General features: G+C 34.3%; 35 non-coding genes across 35 annotated transcripts; all 35 read left to right on the top strand.

Moving 5' to 3' along the window:
• Window positions 1–948: 948 nt before the first annotated feature.
• On the top strand, window positions 949–1,021 carry TRNAA-CGC (transfer RNA alanine (anticodon CGC)). Its single transcript has one exon. It is a non-coding gene; the product is annotated as a tRNA-Ala (tRNA).
• Window positions 1,022–1,322: 301 nt separating this feature from the next.
• Window positions 1,323–1,394, top strand: TRNAA-UGC (transfer RNA alanine (anticodon UGC)). The gene has a single exon. It is a non-coding gene; the product is annotated as a tRNA-Ala (tRNA).
• Window positions 1,395–2,445: 1,051 nt separating this feature from the next.
• TRNAA-CGC (transfer RNA alanine (anticodon CGC)) lies at window positions 2,446–2,518 on the top strand. The gene has a single exon. It is a non-coding gene; the product is annotated as a tRNA-Ala (tRNA).
• A 301-nt stretch (window positions 2,519–2,819) lies between these two features.
• Window positions 2,820–2,892, top strand: TRNAA-CGC (transfer RNA alanine (anticodon CGC)). The gene has a single exon. It is a non-coding gene; the product is annotated as a tRNA-Ala (tRNA).
• Window positions 2,893–3,193: 301 nt separating this feature from the next.
• Window positions 3,194–3,265, top strand: TRNAA-UGC (transfer RNA alanine (anticodon UGC)). The gene has a single exon. It is a non-coding gene; the product is annotated as a tRNA-Ala (tRNA).
• Window positions 3,266–4,316: 1,051 nt separating this feature from the next.
• On the top strand, window positions 4,317–4,389 carry TRNAA-CGC (transfer RNA alanine (anticodon CGC)). The gene has a single exon. It is a non-coding gene; the product is annotated as a tRNA-Ala (tRNA).
• Window positions 4,390–4,800: 411 nt separating this feature from the next.
• TRNAA-UGC (transfer RNA alanine (anticodon UGC)) lies at window positions 4,801–4,872 on the top strand. Its single transcript has one exon. It is a non-coding gene; the product is annotated as a tRNA-Ala (tRNA).
• A 1,053-nt stretch (window positions 4,873–5,925) lies between these two features.
• TRNAA-CGC (transfer RNA alanine (anticodon CGC)) lies at window positions 5,926–5,997 on the top strand. The gene has a single exon. It is a non-coding gene; the product is annotated as a tRNA-Ala (tRNA).
• Window positions 5,998–6,299: 302 nt separating this feature from the next.
• Window positions 6,300–6,371, top strand: TRNAA-UGC (transfer RNA alanine (anticodon UGC)). The gene has a single exon. It is a non-coding gene; the product is annotated as a tRNA-Ala (tRNA).
• A 1,053-nt stretch (window positions 6,372–7,424) lies between these two features.
• On the top strand, window positions 7,425–7,496 carry TRNAA-CGC (transfer RNA alanine (anticodon CGC)). The gene has a single exon. It is a non-coding gene; the product is annotated as a tRNA-Ala (tRNA).
• A 302-nt stretch (window positions 7,497–7,798) lies between these two features.
• TRNAA-UGC (transfer RNA alanine (anticodon UGC)) lies at window positions 7,799–7,871 on the top strand. Its single transcript has one exon. It is a non-coding gene; the product is annotated as a tRNA-Ala (tRNA).
• Window positions 7,872–8,924: 1,053 nt separating this feature from the next.
• TRNAA-CGC (transfer RNA alanine (anticodon CGC)) lies at window positions 8,925–8,996 on the top strand. Its single transcript has one exon. It is a non-coding gene; the product is annotated as a tRNA-Ala (tRNA).
• Window positions 8,997–9,299: 303 nt separating this feature from the next.
• TRNAA-UGC (transfer RNA alanine (anticodon UGC)) lies at window positions 9,300–9,372 on the top strand. The gene has a single exon. It is a non-coding gene; the product is annotated as a tRNA-Ala (tRNA).
• Window positions 9,373–10,424: 1,052 nt separating this feature from the next.
• Window positions 10,425–10,496, top strand: TRNAA-CGC (transfer RNA alanine (anticodon CGC)). The gene has a single exon. It is a non-coding gene; the product is annotated as a tRNA-Ala (tRNA).
• A 302-nt stretch (window positions 10,497–10,798) lies between these two features.
• TRNAA-UGC (transfer RNA alanine (anticodon UGC)) lies at window positions 10,799–10,870 on the top strand. Its single transcript has one exon. It is a non-coding gene; the product is annotated as a tRNA-Ala (tRNA).
• Window positions 10,871–11,923: 1,053 nt separating this feature from the next.
• On the top strand, window positions 11,924–11,995 carry TRNAA-CGC (transfer RNA alanine (anticodon CGC)). The gene has a single exon. It is a non-coding gene; the product is annotated as a tRNA-Ala (tRNA).
• A 302-nt stretch (window positions 11,996–12,297) lies between these two features.
• On the top strand, window positions 12,298–12,369 carry TRNAA-UGC (transfer RNA alanine (anticodon UGC)). Its single transcript has one exon. It is a non-coding gene; the product is annotated as a tRNA-Ala (tRNA).
• A 1,052-nt stretch (window positions 12,370–13,421) lies between these two features.
• Window positions 13,422–13,493, top strand: TRNAA-CGC (transfer RNA alanine (anticodon CGC)). The gene has a single exon. It is a non-coding gene; the product is annotated as a tRNA-Ala (tRNA).
• A 303-nt stretch (window positions 13,494–13,796) lies between these two features.
• On the top strand, window positions 13,797–13,868 carry TRNAA-UGC (transfer RNA alanine (anticodon UGC)). Its single transcript has one exon. It is a non-coding gene; the product is annotated as a tRNA-Ala (tRNA).
• Window positions 13,869–14,920: 1,052 nt separating this feature from the next.
• Window positions 14,921–14,992, top strand: TRNAA-CGC (transfer RNA alanine (anticodon CGC)). Its single transcript has one exon. It is a non-coding gene; the product is annotated as a tRNA-Ala (tRNA).
• Window positions 14,993–15,294: 302 nt separating this feature from the next.
• On the top strand, window positions 15,295–15,366 carry TRNAA-UGC (transfer RNA alanine (anticodon UGC)). The gene has a single exon. It is a non-coding gene; the product is annotated as a tRNA-Ala (tRNA).
• Window positions 15,367–16,418: 1,052 nt separating this feature from the next.
• Window positions 16,419–16,490, top strand: TRNAA-CGC (transfer RNA alanine (anticodon CGC)). The gene has a single exon. It is a non-coding gene; the product is annotated as a tRNA-Ala (tRNA).
• Window positions 16,491–16,792: 302 nt separating this feature from the next.
• On the top strand, window positions 16,793–16,864 carry TRNAA-UGC (transfer RNA alanine (anticodon UGC)). The gene has a single exon. It is a non-coding gene; the product is annotated as a tRNA-Ala (tRNA).
• A 610-nt stretch (window positions 16,865–17,474) lies between these two features.
• Window positions 17,475–17,546, top strand: TRNAA-UGC (transfer RNA alanine (anticodon UGC)). The gene has a single exon. It is a non-coding gene; the product is annotated as a tRNA-Ala (tRNA).
• A 302-nt stretch (window positions 17,547–17,848) lies between these two features.
• TRNAA-UGC (transfer RNA alanine (anticodon UGC)) lies at window positions 17,849–17,920 on the top strand. The gene has a single exon. It is a non-coding gene; the product is annotated as a tRNA-Ala (tRNA).
• Window positions 17,921–18,972: 1,052 nt separating this feature from the next.
• Window positions 18,973–19,044, top strand: TRNAA-CGC (transfer RNA alanine (anticodon CGC)). The gene has a single exon. It is a non-coding gene; the product is annotated as a tRNA-Ala (tRNA).
• Window positions 19,045–19,579: 535 nt separating this feature from the next.
• On the top strand, window positions 19,580–19,651 carry TRNAA-UGC (transfer RNA alanine (anticodon UGC)). The gene has a single exon. It is a non-coding gene; the product is annotated as a tRNA-Ala (tRNA).
• A 1,052-nt stretch (window positions 19,652–20,703) lies between these two features.
• On the top strand, window positions 20,704–20,775 carry TRNAA-CGC (transfer RNA alanine (anticodon CGC)). The gene has a single exon. It is a non-coding gene; the product is annotated as a tRNA-Ala (tRNA).
• A 302-nt stretch (window positions 20,776–21,077) lies between these two features.
• Window positions 21,078–21,149, top strand: TRNAA-UGC (transfer RNA alanine (anticodon UGC)). The gene has a single exon. It is a non-coding gene; the product is annotated as a tRNA-Ala (tRNA).
• A 1,052-nt stretch (window positions 21,150–22,201) lies between these two features.
• On the top strand, window positions 22,202–22,273 carry TRNAA-CGC (transfer RNA alanine (anticodon CGC)). Its single transcript has one exon. It is a non-coding gene; the product is annotated as a tRNA-Ala (tRNA).
• A 303-nt stretch (window positions 22,274–22,576) lies between these two features.
• Window positions 22,577–22,648, top strand: TRNAA-UGC (transfer RNA alanine (anticodon UGC)). Its single transcript has one exon. It is a non-coding gene; the product is annotated as a tRNA-Ala (tRNA).
• Window positions 22,649–23,700: 1,052 nt separating this feature from the next.
• Window positions 23,701–23,772, top strand: TRNAA-CGC (transfer RNA alanine (anticodon CGC)). The gene has a single exon. It is a non-coding gene; the product is annotated as a tRNA-Ala (tRNA).
• A 301-nt stretch (window positions 23,773–24,073) lies between these two features.
• TRNAA-UGC (transfer RNA alanine (anticodon UGC)) lies at window positions 24,074–24,146 on the top strand. Its single transcript has one exon. It is a non-coding gene; the product is annotated as a tRNA-Ala (tRNA).
• Window positions 24,147–25,156: 1,010 nt separating this feature from the next.
• TRNAA-CGC (transfer RNA alanine (anticodon CGC)) lies at window positions 25,157–25,228 on the top strand. The gene has a single exon. It is a non-coding gene; the product is annotated as a tRNA-Ala (tRNA).
• A 193-nt stretch (window positions 25,229–25,421) lies between these two features.
• On the top strand, window positions 25,422–25,493 carry TRNAA-UGC (transfer RNA alanine (anticodon UGC)). The gene has a single exon. It is a non-coding gene; the product is annotated as a tRNA-Ala (tRNA).
• The last annotated feature ends 783 nt before the right edge of the window (window positions 25,494–26,276 follow it).

Below are 26,276 nucleotides of genomic sequence, written 5' to 3'. Positions count from 1 at the left end.
TGCTTTTGATCTTCAAATTTATCACAGTATATAGCTTCAGAAGTTGGACTGATCATCCAAAGTAAAAACCAGTGTTGTTATTCCATTAGATAGGCTTATTTTTTTCAAGATTCTTTGTTTCCAGTTTCTAGACAATCATCTGCGACCAAGAGATCTATGAATCGCAGTACGATCATTCAGCATGCAGTAAGCTTTTTTTTAAATGTGTAATTGAGTATGTCCTCTAAACAGTAAAAACCTTCAGAAAAAATAGTCACATTTCACATCTCCAATTTCTTTTGTTTGTCTTAAAGTGCAAAAGAATTCAATTTGTGTTTACTGTTTCAGGATATTAAAACTAAGTAAAAAACGTGAAAAAGAGACTATACCCTGGCTTATTTGCATGTGTTAACAGATTATCCCAGCTTCTAAAAGAGAATAAAAAACTTTGGTGTTATTGAAAAGTGACACTTCATTCAAAGTTCTAGATCATAGTTTCACTGTTTGTACCTTTTGTCAGTTTGCTGATGTTTCTGGAATCCTCCTTCGATGGTTGTTAATATTCAATGTATCCATTAAAAAAGCTCCTTAATCGAGTTTTATTCCCTACATTTCTAAAGCAAAGAGTTTAGTTTTTATTATACTTTGAGAAAGTAAAATGGATAATAAAGTGTTTTTTTCAACTTGATTAGGAATTATGTCTCCAGTCAATCCTTAAACAAACCACATGCTACCAATAGAATTTTAGTTAAATCAATGAAACAAAAAATTAGGTAGATTTTAAAATGGGTAAAAATGGGTAAAATAATCCAATTTTGATTCCTTTTAAATTGAATTTAAAAAATGTAATATGTTTGTATCTCATGTTCGTGATGGTATTAGGACTTAAAAGGTCTGAATTTCCCTAACGTAGCATCATTCTTTAATATTTGACTTTGTGTGTACCAAACTTCAAATGGAATTCAGTGGGGGGATGTAGCTCAGTGGTAGAGCGCATGCTTCGCATGTATGAGGCCCCCGGGTTCAATCCCCGGCATCTCCATAGGTGGGTTTTAACAACTTTATAGCATGACACTTGATCGCTAAGCTGAAATATACAATAAGATACGATAACTCGGCAAGCATCCTTTGCTTGGCATTATAAAGCATTGAATGATTTCTCTGATTTCAGAATGCATCTGTTATCTCAAAGGTTGAATAAATCATGCAAGGTAATGATTATTTTTTGTATTTGATAAAAAAACACTTTTCTTTGTAATGGTCAAGGGATCTATATTCTTTCCACAAATGCAACATACGACAGTCACCTGTACTCAAATGAAGTCCATCAACAATCGTATTAAGGGGATGTAGCTCAGTGGTAGAGTGCATGCTTTGCATGTATGAGGCCTCGGGTTCAATCCCCGGCATCTCCATTTTTGCGGTTTGTCTAAACTAATTCATGTTTATCTGTTGGTGACCATGATCATATTGTGAAGAAATATTATATTTTCTGATACGTTCTGACAATTCAGATGCAATGCTTTTGATCTTCAAATTTATCACGGTATATAGCTTCAGAAGTTGGACTGATCATCCAAAGTAAAAACCAGTGTTGTTATTCCATCAGATAGGCTTATTTTTTTCAAGATTCTTTGTTTCCAGTTTCTAGACAATCATCTGCGACCAAGAGATCTATGAATCGCAGTACGATCATTCAGCATGCAGTAAGCTTTTTTTTAAATGTGTGCTTGAGTATGTCCTCTAAACAGTAAAAACCTTCAGAAAAAAAGTCACATTTCAAATCTCCAATTTCTTTTGTTTGTCTTAAAGTGCAAAAGAATTCAATTTGTGTTTACTGTTTCAGGATATTAAAACTAAGTAAAAAACGTGAAAAAGAGACTATACCCTGGCTTATTTGCATGTGTTAACAGATTATCCCAGCTTCTAAAAGAGAATAAAAAACTTTGGTGTTATTGAAAAGTGACACTTCATTCAAAGTTCTAGATCATAGTTTCACTGTTTGTACCTTTTGTCAGTTTGCTGATGTTTCTGGAATCCTCCTTCGACGGTTGTTAATAGTCAATGTATCCATTAAAAAAGCTCCTTAATCAAGTTTTATTCCCTACTTTTCTAAAGCAAAGAGTTTAGTTTTTATTATACTTTGAGAAAGTAAAATGGATAATAAAGTGTTTTTTTCAACTTCATTAGGAATTATTTCTCCAGTCAATCCTTAAACAAACCACATGCTACCAATAGAATTTTAGTTAAATCAATGAAACAACAAATTAGGTAGATTTTAAAATGGGTAAAAATGGGTAAAATAATCCAATTTTGATTCCTTTTTAATTGAATTAAAAAAATGTAATATGTTTGTATCTCATGTTCGTGATGGTATTAGGACTTAAAAGGTCTGATTTACCCTAACGTAGCATCATTCTTTAATATTTCACTTTGTGTGTACCAAACTTCAAATGGAATTCAGTGGGGGTATGTAGCTCAGTGGTAGAGCGCATGCTTCGCATGTATGAGGCCCCGGGTTCAATCCCCGGCATCTCCATAGATGGCTTTTAACAACTTTATAGCATGGTACTTGATCGCCCAGCTGAATATGCAATGAAGATACGATAACTCGGCAAGCATCCTTTGCTTGGCATTATAAAGCATTGAATGATTTCTCTGATTTCATAATTCATCTGTTATCTGAAAGGTTGAATAAATCATCCAAGGGAATGATTATTTCTTGTATTTGATAAAAAAACACTTTTCTTTGTAATGTTCAAGGGATCTATATTCTTTCCACAAATGCAACATACGACAGTCACCTGTACTCAAATGAAGTCCACCACCAGTCCTATTAAGGGGATGTAGCTCAGTGGTAGAGCGCATGCTTCGCATGTATGAGGCCCCCGGGTTCAATCCCCGGCATCTCCATAGGTGGGTTTTAACAACTTTATAGCATGACACTTGATCGCTAAGCTGAAATATACAATAAGATACGATAACTCGGCAAGCATCCTTTGCTTGGCATTATAAAGCATTGAATGATTTCTCTGATTTCAGAATGCATCTGTTATCTCAAAGGTTGAATAAATCATGCAAGGTAATGATTATTTTTTGTATTTGATAAAAAAACACTTTTCTTTGTAATGGTCAAGGGATCTATATTCTTTCCACAAATGCAACATACGACAGTCACCTGTACTCAAATGAAGTCCATCAACAATCGTATTAAGGGGATGTAGCTCAGTGGTAGAGTGCATGCTTTGCATGTATGAGGCCTCGGGTTCAATCCCCGGCATCTCCATTTTTGCGGTTTGTCTAAACTAATTCTTGTTTATCTGTTGGTGACCATGATCATATTGTGAATAAATATTATATTTTCTGATACGTTCTGACAATTCAGATGCAATGCTTTTGATCTTCAAATTTATCACGGTATATAGCTTCAGAAGTTGGACTGATCATCCAAAGTAAAAACCAGTGTTGTTATTCCATCAGATAGGCTTATTTTTTTCAAGATTCTTTGTTTCCAGTTTCTAGACAATCATCTGCGACCAAGAGATCTATGAATCGCAGTACGATCATTCAGCATGCAGTAAGCTTTTTTTTAAATGTGTGCTTGAGTATGTCCTCTAAACAGTAAAAACCTTCAGAAAAAAAGTCACATTTCAAATCTCCAATTTCTTTTGTTTGTCTTAAAGTGCAAAAGAATTCAATTTGTGTTTACTGTTTCAGGATATTAAAACTAAGTAAAAAACGTGAAAAAGAGACTATACCCTGGCTTATTTGCATGTGTTAACAGATTATCCCAGCTTCTAAAAGAGAATAAAAAACTTTGGTGTTATTGAAAAGTGACACTTCATTCAAAGTTCTAGATCATAGTTTCACTGTTTGTACCTTTTGTCAGTTTGCTGATGTTTCTGGAATCCTCCTTCGACGGTTGTTAATAGTCAATGTATCCATTAAAAAAGCTCCTTAATCAAGTTTTATTCCCTACATTTCTAAAGCAAAGAGTTTAGTTTTTATTATACTTTGAGAAAGTAAAATGGATAATAAAGTGTTTTTTTCAACTTGATTAGGAATTATTTCTCCAGTCAATCCTTAAACAAACCACATGCTACCAATAGAATTTTAGTTAAATCAATGAAACAACAAATTAGGTAGATTTTAAAATGGGTAAAAATGGGTAAAATAATCCAATTTTGATTCCTTTTTAATTGAATTAAAAAAATGTAATATGTTTGTATCTCATGTTCGTGATGGTATTAGGACTTAAAAGGTCTGATTTACCCTAACGTAGCATCATTCTTTAATATTTCACTTTGTGTGTACCAAACTTCAAATGGAATTCAGTGGGGGTATGTAGCTCAGTGGTAGAGCGCATGCTTCGCATGTATGAGGCCCCGGGTTCAATCCCCGGCATCTCCATAGATGGCTTTTAACAACTTTATAGCATGGTACTTGATCGCCCAGCTGAATATGCAATGAAGATACGATAACTCGGCAAGCATCCTTTGCTTGGCATTATAAAGCATTGAATGATTTCTCTGATTTCATAATTCATCTGTTATCTGAAAGGTTGAATAAATCATCCAAGGGAATGATTATTTCTTGTATTTGATAAAAAAACACTTTTCTTTGTAATGTTCAAGGGATCTATATTCTTTCCACATCTGTTATCTCAAAGGTTGAATAAATCATCCAAGGGAATGATTATTTCTTGTATTTGATAAAAAAAACACTTTTCATTGTAATGGTCAAGGGATCTATATTCTTTCCACAAATGCAACATGCAACAGTCACGTGTACTCAAATGAAGTCCACCAAAAATCCTGTTAAGGGGATGTAGCTCAGTGGTAGAGCGCATGCTTTGCATTTATGAGGCCCTGGGTTCAATCCCCGGCATCTCCATTTTTGCAGTTTGTCTAAACTAATTCATGTTCGTCTGTTGGTGACCATGATCATATTGTGAATAAATATTATATTTTCTGATACGTTCTGACAATTCAGATGCAATGCTTTTGATCCTCAAATTTATCACGGTATATAGCTTCAGAAGTTGGACTGATCATCCAAAGTACAAACCAGTGTTGTTATTCCATCAGATAGGCTTATTTTTTTCAAGATTCTTTGTTTCCAGTTTCTAGACAATCATCTGCGACCAAGAGATCTATGAATCGCAGTACAATCATTCAACATGCAGTAAGCTTTTTTTTTAAATGTGTACTTGAGTATGTCCTCTAAACAGTAAAAACCTTCAGAAAAAAAGTCACATTTCAAATCTCCAATTTCTTTTGTTTGTCTTAAAGTGCAAAAGAATTCAATTTGTGTTTACTGTTTCAGGATATTAAAACTAAGTAAAAAACGTGAAAAAGAGACTATACCCTGGCTTATTTGCATGTGTTAACAGATTATCCCAGCTTCTAAAAGAGAATAAAAAACGTTGGTGTTATTGAAAAGTGACACTTCATTCAAAGTTCTAGATCATAGTTTCACTGTTTGTACCTTTTGTCAGTTTGCTGATGTTTCTGGAATCCTCCTTCGACGGTTGTTAATATTCAATGTATCCATTAAAAAAGCTCCTTAATCGAGTTTTATTCCCTACATTTCTAAAGCAAAGAGTTTAGTTTTTATTATACTTTGAGAAAGTAAAATGGATAATAAAGTGTTTTTTTCAACTTGATTAGGAATTATGTCTCCAGTCAATCCTTAAACAAACCACATGCTACCAATAGAATTTTAGTTAAATCAATGAAACAACAAATTAGGTAGATTTTAAAATGGGTAAAAATGGGTAAAATAATCCAATTTTGATTCCTTTTTAATTGAATTTAAAAAATGTAATATGTTTGTATCTCATGTTCGTGATGGTATTAGGACTTAAAAGGTCTGAATTTCCCTAACGTAGCATCATTCTTTAATATTTGACTTTGTGTGTACCAAACTTCAAATGGAATTCAGTGGGGGGATGTAGCTCAGTGGTAGAGCGCATGCTTCGCATGTATGAGGCCCCGGGTTCAATCCCCGGCATCTCCATAGATGGCTTTTAACAACTTTATAGCATGGTACTTGATCGCCCAGCTGAAATATGCAATGAAGATACGATAACTCGGCAAGCATCCTTTGCTTGGCATTATAAAGCATTGAATGATTTCTCTGATTTCAGAATTCATCTGTTATCTCAAAGGTTGAATAAATCATCCAAGGGAATGATTATTTCTTGTATTTGATAAAAAAACACTTTTCATTGTAATGGTCAAGGGATCTATATTCTTTCCACAAATGCAACATGCGACAGTCACCTGTACTCAAATGAAGTCCACCAACAATCCTATTAAGGGGATGTAGCTCAGTGGTAGAGCGCATGCTTTGCATGTATGAGGCCCCGGGTTCAATCCCCGGCATCTCCATTTTTGCGGTTTGTCTAAACTAATTCATGTTTATCTGTTGGTGACCATGATCATATTGTGAATAAATATTATATTTTCTGATACGTTCTGACAATTCAGATGCAATGCTTTTGATCTTCAAATTTATCACGGTATATAGCTTCAGAAGTTGGACTGATCATCCAAAGTACAAACCAGTGTTGTTATTCCATCAGATAGGCTTATTTTTTTCAAGATTCTTTGTTTCCAGTTTCTAGACAATCATCTGCGACCAAGAGATCTATGAATCGCAGTACGATCATTCAGCATGCAGTAAGCTTTTTTTTTAAATGTGTACTTGAGTATGTCCTCTAAACAGTAAAAACCTTCAGAAAAAAAGTCACATTTCAAATCTCCAATTTCTTTTGTTTGTCTTAAAGTGCAAAAGAATTCAATTTGTGTTTACTGTTTCAGGATATTAAAACTAAGTAAAAAACGTGAAAAAGAGACTATACCCTGGCTTATTTGCATGTGTTAACAGATTATCCCAGCTTCTAAAAGAGAATAAAAAACGTTGGTGTTATTGAAAAGTGACACTTCATTCAAAGTTCTAGATCATAGTTTCACTGTTTGTACCTTTTGTCAGTTTGCTGATGTTTCTGGAATCCTCCTTCGATGGTTGTTAATATTCAATGTATCCATTAAAAAAGCTCCTTAATCGAGTTTTATTCCCTACATTTCTAAAGCAAAGAGTTTAGTTTTTATTATACTTTGAGAAAGTAAAATGGATAATAAAGTGTTTTTTTCAACTTGATTAGGAATTATGTCTCCAGTCAATCCTTAAACAAACCACATGCTACCAATAGAATTTTAGTTAAATCAATGAAACAACAAATTAGGTAGATTTTAAAATGGGTAAAAATGGGTAAAATAATCCAATTTTGATTCCTTTTTAATTGAATTTAAAAAATGTAATATGTTTGTATCTCATGTTCGTGATGGTATTAGGACTTAAAAGGTCTGAATTTCCCTAACGTAGCATCATTCTTTAATATTTGACTTTGTGTGTACCAAACTTCAAATGGAATTCAGTGGGGGGATGTAGCTCAGTGGTAGAGCGCATGCTTCGCATGTATGAGGCCCCGGGTTCAATCCCCGGCATCTCCATAGGTGGCTTTTAACAACTTTATAGCATGGTACTTGATCGCTAAGCTGGAATATGCAATGAAGATACGATAACTCGGCAAGCATCCTTTGCTTGGCATTATAAAGCATTGAATGATTTCTCTGATTTCAGAATTCATCTGTTATCTCAAAGGTTGAATAAATCATCAAAGGGAATGATTATTTCTTGTATTTGATAAAAAAACACTTTTCTTTGTAATGGTCAAGGGATCTATATTCTTTCCACAAATGCAACATACGACAGTCACCTGTACTCAAATGAAGTCCACCAGCAATCCTATTAAGGGGATGTAGCTCAGTGGTAGAGCGCATGCTTTGCATGTATGAGGCCCCCGGGTTCAATCCCTGGCATCTCCATTTTTCCGGTTTGTCTATACTAATTCATGTTTATCTGTTGGTGACCATGATCATATTGTGAATAAATATTATATTTTCTGATACGTTCTGACAATTCAGATGCAATGCTTTTGATCTTCAAATTTATCACGGTATATAGCTTCAGAAGTTGGACTGATCATCCAAAGTGCAAACCAGTGTTGTTATTCCATCAGATAGGCTTATTTTTTTCAAGATTCTTTGTTTCCAGTTTCTAGACAATCATCTGCGACCAAGAGATCTATGAATCGCAGTACGATCATTCAGCATGCAGTAAGCTTTTTTTTAAATGTGTACTTGAGTATGTCCTCTAAACAGTAAAAACCTTCAGAAAAAATAGTCACATTTCAAATCTCCAATTTCTTTTGTTTGTCTTAAAGTGCAAAAGAATTCAATTTGTGTTTACTGTTTCAGGATATTAAAACTAAGTAAAAAACGTGAAAAAGAGACTATACCCTGGCTTTTTTGCATGTGTTAACAGATTATCCCAGCTTCTAAAAGAGAATAAAAAACGTTGGTGTTATTGAAAAGTGACACTTCATTCAAAGTTCTAGATCATAGTTTCACTGTTTGTACCTTTTGTCAGTTTGCTGATGTTTCTGGAATCCTCCTTCGACGGTTGTTAATATTCAATGTATCCATTAAAAAAGCTCCTTAATCGAGTTTTATTCCCTACATTTCTAAAGCAAAGAGTTTAGTTTTTATTATACTTTGAGAAAGTAAAATGGATAATAAAGTGTTTTTTTCAACTTGATTAGGAATTATGTCTCCAGTCAATCCTTAAACAAACCACATGCTACCAATAGAATTTTAGTTAAATCAATTAAACAACAAATTAGGTAGATTTTAAAATGGGTAAAAATGGGTAAAATAATCCAATTTTGATTCCTTTTTAATTGAATTTAAAAAATGTAATATGTTTGTATCTCATGTTCGTGATGGTATTAGGACTTAAATGGTCTGAATTTCCCTAACGTAGCATCATTCTTTAATATTTGACTTTGTGTGTACCAAACTTCAAATGGAATTCAGTGGGGGGATGTAGCTCAGTGGTAGAGCGCATGCTTCGCATGTATGAGGCCCCGGGTTCAATCCCCGGCATCTCCATAGGTGGCTTTTAACAACTTTATAGCATGGTACTTGATCGCTAAGCTGGAATATGCAATGAAGATACGATAACTCGGCAAGCATCCTTTGCTTGGCATTATAAAGCATTGAATGATTTCTCTGATTTCAGAATTCATCTGTTATCTCAAAGGTTGAATAAATCATCAAAGGGAATGATTATTTCTTGTATTTGATAAAAAAACACTTTTCTTTGTAATGGTCAAGGGATCTATATTCTTTCCACAAATGCAACATACGACAGTCACCTGTACTCAAATGAAGTCCACCAACACTCCTATTAAGGGGGATGTAGCTCAGTGGTAGAGCGCATGCTTTGCATGTATGAGGCCCCTGGGTTCAATCCCCGGCATCTCCATTTTTGCGGTTTGTCTAAACTAATTCATGTTTATCTGTTGGTGACCATGATCATATTGTGAAGAAATATTATATTTTCTGATACGTTCTGACAATTCAGATGCAATGCTTTTGATCTTCAAATTTATCACGGTATATAGCTTCAGAAGTTGGACTGATCATCCAAAGTAAAAACCAGTGTTGTTATTCCATCAGATAGGCTTATTTTTTTCAAGATTCTTTGTTTCCAGTTTCTAGACAATCATCTGCGACCAAGAGATCTATGAATCGCAGTACGATCATTCAGCATGCAGTAAGCTTTTTTTTAAATGTGTGCTTGAGTATGTCCTCTAAACAGTAAAAACCTTCAGAAAAAAAGTCACATTTCAAATCTCCAATTTCTTTTGTTTGTCTTAAAGTGCAAAAGAATTCAATTTGTGTTTACTGTTTCAGGATATTAAAACTAAGTAAAAAACGTGAAAAAGAGACTATACCCTGGCTTTTTTGCATGTGTTAACAGATTATCCCAGCTTCTAAAAGAGAATAAAAAACGTTGGTGTTATTGAAAAGTGACACTTCATTCAAAGTTCTAGATCATAGTTTCACTGTTTGTACCTTTTGTCAGTTTGCTGATGTTTCTGGAATCCTCCTTCGATGGTTGTTAATATTCAATGTATCCATTAAAAAAGCTCCTTAATCGAGTTTTATTCCCTACATTTCTAAAGCAAAGAGTTTAGTTTTTATTATACTTTGAGAAAGTAAAATGGATAATAAAGTGTTTTTTTTCAACTTGATTAGGAATTATGTCTCCAGTCAATCCTTAAACAAACCACATGCTACCAATAGAATTTTAGTTAAATCAATAAACAACAAATTAGGTAGATTTTAAAATGGGTAAAAATGGGTAAAATAATCCAATTTTGATTCCTTTTTAATTGAATTTAAAAAATGTAATATGTTTGTATCTCATGTTCGTGATGGTATTAGGACTTAAAAGGTCTGAATTTCCCTAACGTAGCATCATTCTTTAATATTTGACTTTGTGTGTACCAAACTTCAAATGGAATTCAGTGGGGGGATGTAGCTCAGTGGTAGAGCGCATGCTTCGCATGTATGAGGCCCCGGGTTCAATCCCCGGCATCTCCATAGGTGGCATTTAACAACTTTATAGCATGGTACTTGATCGCTAAGCTGGAATATGCAATGAAGATACAATAACTCGGCAAGCATCCTTTGCTTGGCATTATAAAGCATTGAATGATTTCTCTGATTTCAGAATTCATCTGTTATCTCAAAGGTTGAATAAATCATCAAAGGGAATGATTATTTCTTGTATTTGATAAAAAAACACTTTTCTTTGTAATGGTCAAGGGATCTATATTCTTTCCACAAATGCAACATACGACAGTCACCTGTACTCAAATGAAGTCCACCAACACTCCTATTAAGGGGATGTAGCTCAGTGGTAGAGTGCATGCTTTGCATGTATGAGGCCTCGGGTTCAATCCCCGGCATCTCCATTTTTGCAGTTTGTCTAAACTAATTCATGTTTATCTGTTGGTGACCATGATCATATTGTGAATAAATATTATATTTTCTGATACGTTCTGACAATTCAGATGCAATGCTTTTGATCTTCAAATTTATCACGGTATATAGCTTCAGAAGTTGGACTGATCATCCAAAGTAAAAACCAGTGTTGTTATTCCATCAGATAGGCTTATTTTTTTCAAGATTCTTTGTTTCCAGTTTCTAGACAATCATCTGCGACCAAGAGATCTATGAATCGCAGTACGATCATTCAGCATGCAGTAAGCTTTTTTTTAAATGTGTGCTTGAGTATGTCCTCTAAACAGTAAAAACCTTCAGAAAAAAAGTCACATTTCAAATCTCCAATTTCTTTTGTTTGTCTTAAAGTGCAAAAGAATTCAATTTGTGTTTACTGTTTCAGGATATTAAAACTAAGTAAAAAACGTGAAAAAGAGACTATACCCTGGCTTATTTGCATGTGTTAACAGATTATCCCAGCTTCTAAAAGAGAATAAAAAACGTTGGTGTTATTGAAAAGTGACACTTCATTCAAAGTTCTAGATCATAGTTTCACTGTTTGTACCTTTTGTCAGTTTGCTGATGTTTCTGGAATCCTCCTTCGACGGTTGTTAATATTCAATGTATCCATTAAAAAAGCTCCTTAATCGAGTTTTATTCCCTACATTTCTAAAGCAAAGAGTTTAGTTTTTATTATACTTTGAGAAAGTAAAATGGATAATAAAGTGTTTTTTTTCAACTTGATTAGGAATTATGTCTCCAGTCAATCCTTAAACAAACCACATGCTACCAATAGAATTTTAGTTAAATCAATGAAACAACAAATTAGGTAGATTTTAAAATGGGTAAAAATGGGTAAAATAATCCAATTTTGATTCCTTTTTAATTGAATTTAAAAAATGTAATATGTTTGTATCTCATGTTCGTGATGGTATTAGGACTTAAAAGGTCTGAATTTCCCTAACGTAGCATCATTCTTTAATATTTGACTTTGTGTGTACCAAACTTCAAATGGAATTCAGTGGGGGGATGTAGCTCAGTGGTAGAGCGCATGCTTCGCATGTATGAGGCCCCGGGTTCAATCCCCGGCATCTCCATAGGTGGCTTTTAACAACTTTATAGCATGGTACTTGATCGCTAAGCTGAAATATGCAATGAAGATACGATAACTCGGCAAGCATCCTTTGCTTGGCATTATAAAGCATTGAATGATTTCTCTGATTTCAGAATTCATCTGTTATCTCAAAGGTTGAATAAATCATCAAAGGGAATGATTATTTCTTGTATTTGATAAAAAAACACTTTTCTTTGTAATGGTCAAGGGATCTATATTCTTTCCACAAATGCAACATACGACAGTCACCTGTACTCAAATGAAGTCCACCAACACTCCTATTAAGGGGATGTAGCTCAGTGGTAGAGCGCATGCTTTGCATGTATGAGGCCCCGGGTTCAATCCCCGGCATCTCCATTTTTGCGGTTTGTCTAAACTAATTCATGTTTATCTGTTGGTGACCATGATCATATTGTGAAGAAATATTATATTTTCTGATACGTTCTGACAATTCAGATGCAATGCTTTTGATCTTCAAATTTATCACGGTATATAGCTTCAGAAGTTGGACTGATCATCCAAAGTAAAAACCAGTGTTGTTATTCCATCAGATAGGCTTATTTTTTTCAAGATTCTTTGTTTCCAGTTTCTAGACAATCATCTGCGACCAAGAGATCTATGAATCGCAGTACGATCATTCAGCATGCAGTAAGCTTTATTTTAAATGTGTACTTGAGTATGTCCTCTAAACAGTAAAAACCTTCAGAAAAAAAGTCACATTTCAAATCTCCAATTTCTTTTGTTTGTCTTAAAGTGCAAAAGAATTCAATTTGTGTTTACTGTTTCAGGATATTAAAACTAAGTAAAAAACGTGAAAAAGAGACTATACCCTGGCTTTTTTGCATGTGTTAACAGATTATCCCAGTTTCTAAAAGAGAATAAAAAACGTTGGTGTTATTGAAAAGTGACACTTCATTCAAAGTTCTAGATCATAGTTTCACTGTTTGTACCTTTTGTCAGTTTGCTGATGTTTCTGGAATCCTCCTTCGACGGTTGTTAATATTCAATGTATCCATTAAAAAAGCTCCTTAATCGAGTTTTATTCCCTACATTTCTAAAGCAAAGAGTTTAGTTTTTATTATACTTTGAGAAAGTAAAATGGATAATAAAGTGTTTTTTTCAACTTGATTAGGAATTATGTCTCCAGTCAATCCTTAAACAAACCACATGCTACCAATAGAATTTTAGTTAAATCAATGAAACAACAAATTAGGTAGATTTTAAAATGGGTAAAAATGGGTAAAATAATCCAATTTTGATTCCTTTTTAATTGAATTTAAAAAATGTAATATGTTTGTATCTCATGTTCGTGATGGTATTAGGACTTAAAAGGTCTGAATTTCCCTAACGTAGCATCATTCTTTAATATTTGACTTTGTGTGTACCAAACTTCAAATGGAATTCAGTGGGGGGATGTAGCTCAGTGGTAGAGCGCATGCTTCGCATGTATGAGGCCCCGGGTTCAATCCCTGGCATCTCCATAGGTGGCTTTTAACAACTTTATAGCATGGTACTTGATCGCTAAGCTGAAATATGCAATGAAGATACGATAACTCGGCAAGCATCCTTTGCTTGGCATTATAAAGCATTGAATGATTTCTCTGATTTCAGAATTCATCTGTTATCTCAAAGGTTGAATAAATCATCAAAGGGAATGATTATTTCTTGTATTTGATAAAAAAAACACTTTTCTTTGTAATGGTCAAGGGATCTATATTCTTTCCACAAATGCAACATACGACAGTCACCTGTACTCAAATGAAGTCCACCAACACTCCTATTAAGGGGATGTAGCTCAGTGGTAGAGTGCATGCTTTGCATGTATGAGGCCTCGGGTTCAATCCCCGGCATCTCCATTTTTGCGGTTTGTCTAAACTAATTCATGTTTATCTGTTGGTGACCATGATCATATTGTGAATAAATATTATATTTTCTGATACGTTCTGACAATTCAGATGCAATGCTTTTGATCTTCAAATTTATCACGGTATATAGCTTCAGAAGTTGGACTGATCATCCAAAGTAAAAACCAGTGTTGTTATTCCATCAGATAGGCTTATTTTTTTCAAGATTCTTTGTTTCCAGTTTCTAGACAATCATCTGTGACCAAGAGATCTATGAATCGCAGTACGATCATTCAGCATGCAGTAAGCTTTATTTTAAATGTGTGCTTGAGTATGTCCTCTAAACAGTAAAAACCTTCAGAAAAAAAGTCACATTTCAAATCTCCAATTTCTTTTGTTTGTCTTAAAGTGCAAAAGAATTCAATTTGTGTTTACTGTTTCAGGATATTAAAACTAAGTAAAAAACGTGAAAAAGAGACTATACCCTGGCTTTTTTGCATGTGTTAACAGATTATCCCAGCTTCTAAAAGAGAATAAAAAACGTTGGTGTTATTGAAAAGTGACACTTCATTCAAAGTTCTAGATCATAGTTTCACTGTTTGTACCTTTTGTCAGTTTGCTGATGTTTCTGGAATCCTCCTTCGATGGTTGTTAATATTCAATGTATCCATTAAAAAAGCTCCTTAATCGAGTTTTATTCCCTACATTTCTAAAGCAAAGAGTTTAGTTTTTATTATACTTTGAGAAAGTAAAATGGATAATAAAGTGTTTTTTTCAACTTGATTAGGAATTATGTCTCCAGTCAATCCTTAAACAAACCACATGCTACCAATAGAATTTTAGTTAAATCAATGAAACAACAAATTAGGTAGATTTTAAAATGGGTAAAAATGGGTAAAATAATCCAATTTTGATTCCTTTTTAATTGAATTTAAAAAATGTAATATGTTTGTATCTCATGTTCGTGATGGTATTAGGACTTAAAAGGTCTGAATTTCCCTAATGTAGCATCATTCTTTATTATTTGACTTTGTGTGTACCAAACTTCAAATGGAATTCAGTGGGGGGATGTAGCTCAGTGGTAGAGCGCATGCTTCGCATGTATGAGGCCCCGGGTTCAATCCCCGGCATCTCCATAGGTGGCATTTAACAACTTTATAGCATGGTACTTGATCGCTAAGCTGGAATATGCAATGAAGATACAATAACTCGGCAAGCATCCTTTGCTTGGCATTATAAAGCATTGAATGATTTCTCTGATTTCAGAATTCATCTGTTATCTCAAAGGTTGAATAAATCATCAAAGGGAATGATTATTTCTTGTATTTGATAAAAAAACACTTTTCTTTGTAATGGTCAAGGGATCTATATTCTTTCCACAAATGCAACATACGACAGTCACCTGTACTCAAATGAAGTCCACCAACACTCCTATTAAGGGGATGTAGCTCAGTGGTAGAGCGCATGCTTTGCATGTATGAGGCCCCGGGTTCAATCCCCGGCATCTCCATTTTTGCGGTTTGTCTAAACTAATTCATGTTTATCTGTTGGTGACCATGATCATATTGTGAATAAATATTATATTTTCTGATACGTTCTGACAATTCAGATGCAATGCTTTTGATCTTCAAATTTATCACGGTATATAGCTTCAGAAGTTGGACTGATCATCCAAAGTAAAAACCAGTGTTGTTATTCCATCAGATAGGCTTATTTTTTTCAAGATTCTTTGTTTCCAGTTTCTAGACAATCATCTGCGACCAAGAGATCTATGAATCGCAGTACGATCATTCAGCATGCAGTAAGCTTTATTTTAAATGTGTACTTGAGTATGTCCTCTAAACAGTAAAAACCTTCAGAAAAAAAGTCACATTTCAAATCTCCAATTTCTTTTGTTTGTCTTAAAGTGCAAAAGAATTCAATTTGTGTTTACTGTTTCAGGATATTAAAACTAAGTAAAAAACGTGAAAAAGAGACTATACCCTGGCTTATTTGCATGTGTTAACAGATTATCCCAGCTTCTAAAAGAGAATAAAAAACGTTGGTGTTATTGAAAAGTGACACTTCATTCAAAGTTCTAGATCATAGTTTCACTGTTTGTACCTTTTGTCAGTTTGCTGATGTTTCTGGAATCCTCCTTCGATGGTTGTTAATATTCAATGTATCCATTAAAAAAGCTCCTTAATCGAGTTTTATTCCCTACATTTCTAAAGCAAAGAGTTTAGTTTTTATTATACTTTGAGAAAGTAAAATGGATAATAAAGTGTTTTTTTCAACTTGATTAGGAATTATGTCTCCAGTCAATCCTTAAACAAACCACATGCTACCAATAGAATTTTAGTTAAATCAATGAAACAACAAATTAGGTAGATTTTAAAATGGGTAAAAATGGGTAAAATAATCCAATTTTGATTCCTTTTTAATTGAATTTAAAAAATGTAATATGTTTGTATCTCATGTTCGTGATGGTATTAGGACTTAAAAGGTCTGAATTTCCCTAATGTAGCATCATTCTTTAATATTTGACTTTGTGTGTACCAAACTTCAAATGGAATTCAGTGGGGGGATGTAGCTCAGTGGTAGAGCGCATGCTTCGCATGTATGAGGCCCCGGGTTCAATCCCCGGCATCTCCATAGGTGGCATTTAACAACTTTATAGCATGGTACTTGATCGCTAAGCTGGAATATGCAATGAAGATACAATAACTCGGCAAGCATCCTTTGCTTGGCATTATAAAGCATTGAATGATTTCTCTGATTTCAGAATTCATCTGTTATCTCAAAGGTTGAATAAATCATCCAAGGGAATGATTATTTCTTGTATTTGATAAAAAAACACTTTTCTTTGTAATGGTCAAGGGATCTATATTCTTTCCACAAATGCAACATACGACAGTCACCTGTACTCAAATGAAGTCCACCAACAATCCTATTAAGGGGATGTAGCTCAGTGGTAGAGCGCATGCTTTGCATGTATGAGGCCCCGGGTTCAATCCCCGGCATCTCCATTTTTGCGGTTTGTCTAAACTAATTCATGTTTATCTGTTGGTGACCATGATCATATTGTGAATAAATATTATATTTTCTGATACGTTCTGACAATTCAGATGCAATGCTTTTGATCTTCAAATTTATCACGGTATATAGCTTCAGAAGTTGGACTGATCATCCAAAGTAAAAACCAGTGTTGTTATTCCTTCAGATAGGCTTATTTTTTTCAAGATTCTTTGTTTCCAGTTTCTAGACAATCATCTGCGACCAAGAGATCTATGAATCGCATGTATGAGGCCCCGGGTTCAATCCCCGGCATCTCCATATGTGGCTTTTAACAACTTTATAGCATGGTACTTGATCGCCCAGCTGAAATATGCAATGAAGATACGATAACTCGGCAAGCATCCTTTGCTTGGCATTATAAAGCATTGAATGATTTCTCTGATTTCAGAATTCATCTGTTATCTCAAAGGTTGAATAAATCATCCAAGGGAATGATTATTTCTTGTATTTGATAAAAAAAACACTTTTCTTTGTAATGGTCAAGGGATCTATATTCTTTCCACAAATGCAACATACGACAGTCACCTGTACTCAAATGAAGTCCACCAACAATCCTATTAAGGGGATGTAGCTCAGTGGTAGAGCGCATGCTTTGCATGTATGAGGCCCCGGGTTCAATCCCCGGCATCTCCATACGTGGCTTTTAACAACTTTATAGCATGGTACTTGATCGCTAAGCTGAAATATGCAATGAAGATACGATAACTCGGCAAGCATCCTTTGCTTGGCATTATAAAGCATTGAATGATTTCTCTGATTTCAGAATTCATCTGTTATCTCAAAGGTTGAATAAATCATCCAAGGGAATGATTATTTCTTGTATTTGATAAAAAAACACTTTTCTTTGTAATGGTCAAGGGATCTATATTCTTTCCACAAATGCAACATACGACAGTCACCTGTACTCAAATGAAGTCCACCAACAATCCTATTAAGGGGATGTAGCTCAGTGGTAGAGCGCATGCTTTGCATGTATGAGGCCCCGGGTTCAATCCCCGGCATCTCCATTTTTGCGGTTTGTCTAAACTAATTCATGTTTATCTGTTGGTGACCATGATCATATTGTGAATAAATATTATATTTTCTGATACGTTCTGACAATTCAGATGCAATGCTTTTGATCTTCAAATTTATCACGGTATATAGCTTCAGAAGTTGGACTGATCATCCAAAGTAAAAACCAGTGTTGTTATTCCATCAGATAGGCTTATTTTTTTCAAGATTCTTTGTTTCCAGTTTCTAGACAATCATCTGCGACCAAGAGATCTATGAATCGCAGTACGATCATTCAGCATGCAGTAAGCTTTTTTTTAAATGTGTGCTTGAGTATGTCCTCTAAACAGTAAAAACCTTCAGAAAAAAAGTCACATTTCAAATCTCCAATTTCTTTTGTTTGTCTTAAAGTGCAAAAGAATTCAATTTGTGTTTACTGTTTCAGGATATTAAAACTAAGTAAAAAACGTGAAAAAGAGACTATACCCTGGCTTATTTGCATGTGTTAACAGATTATCCCAGCTTCTAAAAGAGAATAAAAAACGTTGGTGTTATTGAAAAGTGACACTTCATTCAAAGTTCTAGATCATAGTTTCACTGTTTGTACCTTTTGTCAGTTTGCTGATGTTTCTGGAATCCTCCTTCGATGGTTGTTAATATTCAATGTATCCATTAAAAAAGCTCCTTAATCGAGTTTTATTCCCTACATTTCTAAAGCAAAGAGTTTAGTTTTTATTATACTTTGAGAAAGTAAAATGGATAATAAAGTGTTTTTTTCAACTTGATTAGGAATTATGTCTCCAGTCAATCCTTAAACAAACCACATGCTACCAATAGAATTTTAGTTAAATCAATGAAACAACAAATTAGGTAGATTTTAAAATGGGTAAAAATGGGTAAAATAATCCAATTTTGATTCCTTTTTAATTGAATTTAAAAAATGTAATATGTTTGTATCTCATGTTCGTGATGGTATTAGGACTTAAAAGGTCTGAATTTCCCTAACGTAGCATCATTCTTTATTATTTGACTTTGTGTGTACCAAACTTCAAATGGAATTCAGTGGGGGGATGTAGCTCAGTGGTAGAGCGCATGCTTCGCATGTATGAGGCCCCGGGTTCAATCCCCGGCATCTCCATAGGTGGCTTTTAACAACTTTATAGCATGGTACTTGATCGCTAAGCTGAAATATGCAATGAAGATACGATAACTCGGCAAGCATCCTTTGCTTGGCATTATAAAGCATTGAATGATTTCTCTGATTTCAGAATTCATCTGTTATCTCAAAGGTTGAATAAATCATCAAAGGGAATGATTTAGAGCGCATGCTTCGCATGTATGAGGCCCCGGGTTCAATCCCCGGCATCTCCATACGTGGCTTTTAACAACTTTATAGCATGGTACTTGATCGCTAAGCTGAAATATGCAATGAAGATACGATAACTCGGCAAGCATCCTTTGCTTGGCATTATAAAGCATTGAATGATTTCTCTGATTTCAGAATTCATCTGTTATCTCAAAGGTTGAATAAATCATCCAAGGGAATGATTATTTCTTGTATTTGATAAAAAAACACTTTTCTTTGTAATGGTCAAGGGATCTATATTCTTTCCACAAATGCAACATACGACAGTCACCTGTACTCAAATGAAGTCCACCAACAATCCTATTAAGGGGATGTAGCTCAGTGGTAGAGCGCATGCTTTGCATGTATGAGGCCCCGGGTTCAATCCCCGGCATCTCCATTTTTGCAGTTTGTCTAAACTAATTCATGTTTATCTGTTGGTGACCATGATCATATTGTGAATAAATATTATATTTTCTGATACGTTCTGACAATTCAGATGCAATGCTTTTGATCTTCAAATTTATCACGGTATATAGCTTCAGAAGTTGGACTGATCATCCAAAGTAAAAACCAGTGTTGTTATTCCATCAGATAGGCTTATTTTTTTCAAGATTCTTTGTTTCCAGTTTCTAGACAATCATCTGCGACCAAGAGATCTATGAATCGCAGTACGATCATTCAGCATGCAGTAAGCTTTTTTTTAAATGTGTGCTTGAGTATGTCCTCTAAACAGTAAAAACCTTCAGAAAAAAAGTCACATTTCAAATCTCCAATTTCTTTTGTTTGTATTAAAGTGCAAAAGAATTCAATTTGTGTTTACTGTTTCAGGATATTAAAACTAAGTAAACAACGTGAAAAAGAGACTATACCCTGGCTTTTTTGCATGTGTTAACAGATTATCCCAGCTTCTAAAAGAGAATAAAAAACGTTGGTGTTATTGAAAAGTGACACTTCATTCAAAGTTCTAGATCATAGTTTCACTGTTTGTACCTTTTGTCAGTTTGCTGATGTTTCTGGAATCCTCCTTCGACGGTTGTTAATATTCAATGTATCCATTAAAAAAGCTCCTTAATCGAGTTTTATTCCCTACATTTCTAAAGCAAAGAGTTTAGTTTTTATTATACTTTGAGAAAGTAAAATGGATAATAAAGTGTTTTTTTCAACTTGATTAGGAATTATGTCTCCAGTCAATCCTTAAACAAACCACATGCTACCAATAGAATTTTAGTTAAATCAATGAAACAACAAATTAGGTAGATTTTAAAATGGGTAAAAATGGGTAAAATAATCCAATTTTGATTCCTTTTTAATTGAATTTAAAAAATGTAATATGTTTGTATCTCATGTTCGTGATGGTATTAGGACTTAAAAGGTCTGAATTTCCCTAATGTAGCATCATTCTTTATTATTTGACTTTGTGTGTACCAAACTTCAAATGGAATTCAGTGGGGGGATGTAGCTCAGTGGTAGAGCGCATGCTTCGCATGTATGAGGCCCCGGGTTCAATCCCCGGCATCTCCATAGGTGGCTTTTAACAACTTTATAGCATGGTACTTGATCGCTAAGCTGAAATATGCAATGAAGATACGATAACTCGGCAAGCATCCTTTGCTTGGCATTATAAAGCATTGAATGATTTCTCTGATTTCAGAATTCATCTGTTATCTCAAAGGTTGAATAAATCATCCAAGGGAATGATTATTTCTTGTATTTGATAAAAAAACACTTTTCTTTGTAATGGTCAAGGGATCTATATTCTTTCCACAAATGCAACATACGACAGTCACCTGTACTCAAATGAAGTCCACCAACAATCCTATTAAGGGGATGTAGCTCAGTGGTAGAGCGCATGCTTTGCATGTATGAGGCCCCGGGTTCAATCCCCGGCATCTCCATTTTTGCGGTTTGTCTAAACTAATTCATGTTTATCTGTTGGTGACCATGATCATATTGTGAATAAATATTATATTTTCTGATACGTTCTGACAATTCAGATGCAATGCTTTTGATCTTCAAATTTATCACGGTATATAGCTTCAGAAGTTGGACTGATCATCCAAAGTAAAAACCAGTGTTGTTATTCCATCAGATAGGCTTATTTTTTTCAAGATTCTTTGTTTCCAGTTTCTAGACAATCATCTGCGACCAAGAGATCTATGAATCGCAGTACGATCATTCAGCATGCAGTAAGCTTTTTTTTAAATGTGTACTTGAGTATGTCCTCTAAACAGTAAAAACCTTCAGAAAAAAAGTCACATTTCAAATCTCCAATTTCTTTTGTTTGTATTAAAGTGCAAAAGAATTCAATTTGTGTTTACTGTTTCAGGATATTAAAACTAAGTAAACAACGTGAAAAAGAGACTATACCCTGGCTTATTTGCATGTGTTAACAGATTATCCCAGCTTCTAAAAGAGAATAAAAAACGTTGGTGTTATTGAAAAGTGACACTTCATTCAAAGTTCTAGATCATAGTTTCACTGTTTGTACCTTTTGTCAGTTTGCTGATGTTTCTGGAATCCTCCTTCGACGGTTGTTAATATTCAATGTATCCATTAAAAAAGCTCCTTAATCGAGCTTTATTCCCTACATTTCTAAAGCAAAGAGTTTAGTTTTTATTATACTTTGAGAAAGTAAAATGGATAATAAAGTGTTTTTTTCAACTTGATTAGGAATTATGTCTCCAGTCAATCCTTAAACAAACCACATGCTACCAATAGAATTTTAGTTAAATCAATGAAACAACAAATTAGGTAGATTTTAAAATGGGTAAAAATGGGTAAAATAATCCAATTTTGATTCCTTTTTAATTGAATTTAAAAAATGTAATATGTTTGTATCTCATGTTCGTGATGGTATTAGGACTTAAAAGGTCTGAATTTCCCTAACGTAGCATCATTCTTTAATATTTGACTTTGTGTGTACCAAACTTCAAATGGAATTCAGTGGGGGGATGTAGCTCAGTGGTAGAGCGCATGCTTCGCATGTATGAGGCCCCGGGTTCAATCCCCGGCATCTCCATACGTGGCTTTTAACAACTTTATAGCATGGTACTTGATCGCTAAGCTGAAATATGCAATGAAGATACGATAACTCGGCAAGCATCCTTTGCTTGGCATTATAAAGCATTGAATGATTTCTCTGATTTCAGAATTCATCTGTTATCTCAAAGGTTGAATAAATCATCCAAGGGAATGATTATTTCTTGTATTTGATAAAAAAAACACTTTTCTTTGTAATGGTCAAGGGATCTATATTCTTTCCACAAATGCAACATACGACAGTCACCTGTACTCAAATGAAGTCCACCAACAATACTATTAAGGGGATGTAGCTCAGTGGTAGAGCGCATGCTTTGCATGTATGAGGCCCCGGGTTCAATCCCCGGCATCTCCATTTTTGCGGTTTGTCTAAACTAATTCATGTTTATCTGTTGGTGACCATGATCATATTGTGAATAAATATTATATTTTCTGATACGTTCTGACAATTCAGATGCAATGCTTTTGATCTTCAAATTTATCACGGTATATAGCTTCAGAAGTTGGACTGATCATCCAAAGTAAAAACCAGTGTTGTTATTCCATCAGATAGGCTTATTTTTTTCAAGATTCTTTGTTTCCAGTTTCTAGACAATCATCTGCGACCAAGAGATCTATGAATCGCAGTACGATCATTCAGCATGCAGTAAGCTTTTTTTTAAATGTGTACTTGAGTATGTCCTCTAAACAGTAAAAACCTTCAGAAAAAAAGTCACATTTCAAATCTCCAATTTCTTTTGTTTGTATTAAAGTGCAAAAGAATTCAATTTGTGTTTACTGTTTCAGGATATTAAAACTAAGTAAACAACGTGAAAAAGAGACTATACCCTGGCTTATTTGCATGTGTTAACAGATTATCCCAGCTTCTAAAAGAGAATAAAAAACGTTGGTGTTATTGAAAAGTGACACTTCATTCAAAGTTCTAGATCATAGTTTCACTGTTTGTACCTTTTGTCAGTTTGCTGATGTTTCTGGAATCCTCCTTCGACGGTTGTTAATATTCAATGTATCCATTAAAAAAGCTCCTTAATCGAGCTTTATTCCCTACATTTCTAAAGCAAAGAGTTTAGTTTTTATTATACTTTGAGAAAGTAAAATGGATAATAAAGTGTTTTTTTCAACTTGATTAGGAATTATGTCTCCAGTCAATCCTTAAACAAACCACATGCTACCAATAGAATTTTAGTTAAATCAATGAAACAACAAATTAGGTAGATTTTAAAATGGGTAAAAATGGGTAAAATAATCCAATTTTGATTCCTTTTTAATTGAATTTAAAAAATGTAATATGTTTGTATCTCATGTTCGTGATGGTATTAGGACTTAAAAGGTCTGAATTTCCCTAACGTAGCATCATTCTTTAATATTTGACTTTGTGTGTACCAAACTTCAAATGGAATTCAGTGGGGGGATGTAGCTCAGTGGTAGAGCGCATGCTTCGCATGTATGAGGCGCCGGGTTCAATCCCCGGCATCTCCATAGGTGGCTTTTAACAACTTTATAGCATGGTACTTGATCGCTAAGCTGAAATATGCAATGAAGATACGATAACTCGGCAAGCATCCTTTGCTTGGCATTATAAAGCATTGAATGATTTCTCTGATTTCAGAATTCATCTGTTATCTCAAAGGTTGAATAAATCATCCAAGGGAATGATTATTTCTTGTATTTGATAAAAAAACACTTTTCTTTGTAATGGTCAAGGGATCTATATTCTTTCCACAAATGCAACATACGACAGTCACCTGTACTCAAATGAAGTCCACCAACAATCCTATTAAGGTGATGTAGCTCAGTGGTAGAGCGCATGCTTTGCATGTATGAGGCCCCGGGTTCAATCCCCGGCATGCTTTTTTTCAAGATTCTTTGTTTCCAGTTTCTAGACAATCATCTGTGACCAAGAGATCTATGAATCGCAGTACGATCATTCAATATGCAGTAAGCTTTTTTTTAAATGTGTACTTGAGTATGTCCTCTAAACAGTAAAAACCTTCAGAAAAAAAGTCACATTTCAAATCTCCAATTTCTTTTGTTTGTATTAAAGTGCAAAAGAATTCAGTTTGTGTTTACTGTTTCAGGATATTAAAACTAAGTAAACAACGTGAAAAAGAGACTATACCCTGGCTTATTTGCATGTGTTAACAGATTATCCCAGCTTCTAAAAGAGAATAAAAAACGTTGGTGTTATTGAAAAGTGACACTTCATTCAAAGTTCTAGATCATGGATAAAAATGGGTAAAATAATCCAATTTTGATTCCTTTTTAATTGAATTTAAATAATGTAATATGTTTGTATCTCATGTTCGTGATGGTATTAAGACTTAAAAGGTCTGAATTTCCCTAATGTAGCATCATTCTTTATTATTTGACTTTGTGTGTACCAAACTTCAAATGGAATTCAGTGGGGGGATGTAGCTCAGTGGTAGAGCGCATGCTTCGCATGTATGAGGCCCCGGGTTAATATGTTTGTATCTCATGTTCGTGATGGTATTAGCTCTAGATCATGGATAAAAATGGGTAAAATAATCCAATTTTGATTCCTTTTTAATTGAATTTAAAAAATGTAATATGTTTGTATCTCATGTTCGTGATGGTATTAAGACTTAAAAGGTCTGAATTTCCCTAATGTAGCATCATTCTTTATTATTTGACTTTGTGTGTACCAAACTTCAAATGGAATTCAGTGGGGGGCTGTAGCTCAGTGGTAGAGCGCATGCCTCGCATGTATGAGGCCCCGGGTTAATATGTTTGTATCTCATGTTCGTGATGGTATTAGGACTTAAAAGGTCTGAATTTCCCTAACGTAGCATCATTCTTTATTATTTGACTTTGTGTGTACCAAACTTCAAATGGAATTCAGTGGGGGGATGTAGCTCAGTGGTAGAGCGCATGCTTCGCATGTATGAGGCCCCGGGTTCAATCCCCGGCATCTCCATACGTGGCTTTTAACAACTTTATAGCATCTGTTATCTCAAAGGTTGAATAAATCATCCAAGGGAATGATTATTTCTTGTATTTGATAAAAAAACACTTTTCTTTGTAATGGTCAAGGGATCTATATTCTTTCCACAAATGCAACATACGACAGTCACCTGTACTCAAATGAAGTCCACCAATAATCCTATTAAGGGGATTTAGCTCAGTGGTAGAGCGCATGCTTTGCATGTATGAGGCCCCGGGTTCAATCCCCGGCATCTCCATTTTTGCGGTTTGTCTAAACTAATTCATGTTTATCTGTTGGTGACCATGATCATATTGTGAATAAATATTATATTTTCTGATACGTTCTGACAATTCAGATGCAATGCTTTTGATCTTCAAATTTATCACGGTATATAGCTTCAGAAGTTGGACTGATCATCCAAAGTAAAAACCAGTGTTGTTATTCCATCAGATAGGCTTATTTTTTTCAAGATTCTTTGTTTCCAGTTTCTAGACAATCATCTGCAACCAAGAGATCTATGAATCGCAGTACGATCATTCAGCATGCAGTAAGATTTTTTTTAAATGTGTACTTGAGTATGTCCTCTAAACAGTAAAAACCTTCAGAAAAAAAGTCACATTTCAAATCTCCAATTTCTTTTGTTTGTATTAAAGTGCAAAAGAATTCAATTTGTGTTTACTGCTTCAGGATATTAAAACTAAGTAAACAACGTGAAAAAGAGACTATACCCTGGCTTATTTGCATGTGTTAACAGATTATCCCAGCTTCTAAAAGAGAATAAAAAACGTTGGTGTTATTGAAAAGTGACACTTCATTCAAAGTTCTAGATCATAGTTTCACTGTTTGTACCTTTTGTCAGTTTGCTGATGTTTCTGGAATCCTCCTTCGACGGTTGTTAATATTCAATGTATCCATTAAAAAAGCTCCTTAATCGAGCTTTATTCCCTACATTTCTAAAGCAAAGAGTTTAGTTTTTATTATACTTTGAGAAAGTAAAATGGATAATAAAGTGTTTTTTTCAACTTGATTAGGAATTAAG

The sequence above is a fragment of the Bombina bombina genome, chromosome 7 (assembly GCF_027579735.1).
Source record: "Bombina bombina isolate aBomBom1 chromosome 7, aBomBom1.pri, whole genome shotgun sequence".
NCBI classification, from domain to species: Eukaryota; Metazoa; Chordata; class Amphibia; order Anura; family Bombinatoridae; genus Bombina; species Bombina bombina.
This window is presented reverse-complemented; position numbering and strand designations above follow the sequence as displayed.